This window comes from Etheostoma spectabile, chromosome 23 (genome assembly GCF_008692095.1).
Source record: "Etheostoma spectabile isolate EspeVRDwgs_2016 chromosome 23, UIUC_Espe_1.0, whole genome shotgun sequence".
Classification (NCBI taxonomy): domain Eukaryota; kingdom Metazoa; phylum Chordata; class Actinopteri; order Perciformes; family Percidae; genus Etheostoma; species Etheostoma spectabile.
Genome location: NC_045755.1, coordinates 9068815 through 9072075, shown reverse-complemented (window position 1 = coordinate 9072075; position 3261 = coordinate 9068815). Strand labels below are relative to the sequence as shown.

The following is a 3261-nucleotide window of genomic DNA, read 5'->3' as shown; positions in this document are numbered from 1 at the left end:
TTATTTTGGGGAATTAAAAAGAACATTGAGATAGGACAACATGAGGACAACATGAGAGCAACATGACAAATAAACCATAACTTGTCATGACAAAACCGAATGACAAGCGACATGTCATAAACATTTATGACCCGTTTCTAATGTTTATGACACGTTCATGACAGTGTCACGTCACCCTTATGTAGATACCTTCAAGTAAAGTGTAACCCAAAGTGCTTTATATCAAAGGACCAAAAAATAAAAACACAAAATAGAGTCAAAATAAAAGCAGGGAGTAAAAGAAAAGATGTTTTTCATGATTGTTGAAATGCCGTCTGGATCGATGAGTTAAATATTTCACTCCCCACCTCCTCATGTAATCAGTTAATCCTGTACGTATGAGTGTGTGAATGTGTGAAACACCCATGACTGTATTACCCCTTCTGTTATATAAAGGATCTAAAGGGGGAACCCGTATGAAGGGAGGTGAGTCAGACACTTACCACAAGCTCCAGCAGGTCGTTGGTCGTGTCTCTGCGTTGGCGTTTGGATCTGGATTTGGGCTGCGAGGAAGGAGCCTCCAGGATCAACTTTTCATCCTGTGCACAGTCAACAGAAGGGGGGGCAAGAAACCTGTATTAGTGATATTAATATAGACCTGAACCAAAGAGGCAGCTTGGCCGTCTTCTGCCAGACTCATAAAAAAAAGGGACTTCACTTGAACAAACATCTCTGCAGCTTCAGATATGAGGGACGTGACTCTCCTTTTACTTCCTGTAAACAGAGACCAGTGTGTGTGTGTGTGTGTGTGTGTGTGTGTGTGTGTGTGTGTGTGTGTGTTGTTGTGTGGTGTGATACCGTGTGGTTTGTTTACCTGTAGTATGTTAACATGACACGAGGCGTCTCCAACAAACGCCTGGGCCTCTTCGGTTGTCATCGCCCTGGAGAAGCCTCGGCCCTGACCACGGCAGGAAAGAAGGAACAAAAGAGCGGAGAGAAAGAAGGGTAAACATATATATATTATATATAATATATATATATATATATATATATATATATATATATATATATATATATATATATATATATATAAAGTGTAAAAGTAGAGCTGGGTGATTTGGAGAAATTAAAATATAATGACTTCTTTGACTAAATACATCAATGTCAATATTGTAGGCTTGACTATTGGTGCTTTCACTAAATATTTACACAAAGAGAGTTTTGATAATTAATCACCAATACTGTCGATGCAATGACTAAAAGGGGTAAAGGGTAATAATAAAATAGCTAATTAGTCTGGTAGGTTCAGAAAATGACATACTTTTACTGTCAAGCAGCCTGTAAAAACAGGAAAAGAACTCTTGTGTCATATCACAATATCCAAAATTTAAGAGCCCCTCAAGCCTCATGTATCAATGTCAATGTGATATCCATATATTACCCAAGCCCTAGATGAAAAGGAACATAAGCTTTAAGTCTTTTTTCATTTTTTTCTGATCCATCCAGTGGTTGATGCTATGGTTTTACAGGCTTTGAGAAGCCGTTCAGGTTCAGGTCATCTTGGTTTTGGGCTACATGTGAAATGGTTTTTGGTGTGGTGGGGTAGTGCACTATAGGCCCCCTGTGGCGTGGCCTAAGCTTTTGTCATTTGGCACTCCCCCCCCCCCCACATTACTTTTATTTTCATCATTTAAGTAGTTCAAAACCAGTACTTTTACACTTTAACTACTTAAGTAAAAAGCTTGAGTTGATACTTCTACAAAAGTCTTTTTAAACCCTAGTTACTTCTACCTAAGTAATAATTTTGAATACTTTTGACACATATGGTGTGTGTGCGTGTGTGTGTGTATGTGAATGTGTCTACAGTGTGTGTGTGTGTGTGTGTGTGTATATGAGTGTGTATGTGTGTGCTTGGCGTCCTCACAGTGACGATGATGATGCTGGTCTCGTCGGTGATGACGTTCTTGGCCCGTCGTTGTGTGTATTGTCCGTGTGTGTGTCTATGTAGTGTGTGTGTGTGTGTGTTGTGGTGTGTGTGTGTGTGTGTTGTGTGTGTGGTGTATATGATTTTGTATGTGTGTGCTTGGCGTCCTCACCGGACGAGATGATGCTGGTCTCGTCGTGATGACGTTCTGGCCAGTCGTTGTGCGTATTGCCGGTGTGTGTCTATGTGGTAGTGTGTGTGTGTGTTGTGTTGTGTGTGGTGTGTGTGTGTGTGGTGTGTGTGTGTTGTGTGTATATGAGTGTGTATGTGTTGTTGCTTGGCGTCCTCACAGTGACGATGATGATGCTGGTCTCGTCGGTGATGACGTTCTTGGCCAGGTCGTTGAAGGACGGGTCGGGGTGGTAGTCAAAGCCCTTCAGGTCCTCCTGCACGTCGTCCAGCTGGACCAGGGTCCGGGGGGACTGGCCGTCCACGCAGCAGTTCACCGCCGGAGAGTAGAACTGGAGGATGGTGTCGTTCTTACTCAGAGCCTCCTCCACAAACTGGAGAGAGAGAGGGAGAGAGAGAGAGAGAGAGATGTAAGGAGTCGACCCAGCCGTGTCACAACATCAGGACCAGTAAGACCCGCCTGCAAACAGTCTGTAGCTGATACCATCAAACTCCTTAATAATGAAGGTCCCGAGGTACGATGATGGATATATTTTGTGTATTCATTGTAATTTCTCTTTCTCCCTCTAGTATCTAGTGGAAGAAACCAGACACTCGGCACCCCCATTCAGCCCAAATGGAATGATCCTTTGTTTTTAATAACCACTGTATCACACACTTTGAGATTGGCAACTCTTGTCATGTTTTTATCAACTCAGAAATATAGCTAAAATTCAATCTATGTTAACTTTGAAGGACACCGAGACCATTTTACACGCCTTCAAAAAAATTCTATTGATCACTTTTAAAGCTCTTCATGGCCTCTCGCCTTGTTATATTTCCGACCTTTTAGTCCCATATGCACCAGCACGCACCCTGAGATCCTCGGGCAGAGGTCTGCTATCTGGTCCAGAGTCTGGACTGGAAACTAAAGGGGACAGGTGGTTTGGTGCCCGGGCCCCGAGGATCTGGACCAGCCTGCCCGAGGAAACCAGGTCTGCTGAGTCAGTGAACTCTTTTCAAGTCCCTTCTTAAAACCTACTTCTATAGGAGAGCCTCTCCCGATCTTATTTTACTTTACTTTATCCCTTTTATTTTATTGTATTTTACTAATTTTATATTTATGTGTATTTTAGTCTTTTCAATTTTTTCATGCTTTTCATCTTTTTGTATTATTGTCTCTTGGGTAT

At 42.2% G+C, this 3261-nt stretch overlaps 1 protein-coding gene and 1 pseudogene across 15 annotated transcripts in view; both read right to left on the bottom strand.

Annotated features, from left to right (window-relative positions):
* The window catches only part of nrcama (neuronal cell adhesion molecule a), a 1100153-nt gene that overhangs the window by 403722 nt on the left and 693170 nt on the right, over window positions 1–3261 (bottom strand). The gene's annotated exons all lie outside the window — the stretch shown is intronic.
* Window positions 1–3261, bottom strand: part of LOC116673021 (plexin-B2-like) — a 279884-nt pseudogene that overhangs the window by 23856 nt on the left and 252767 nt on the right.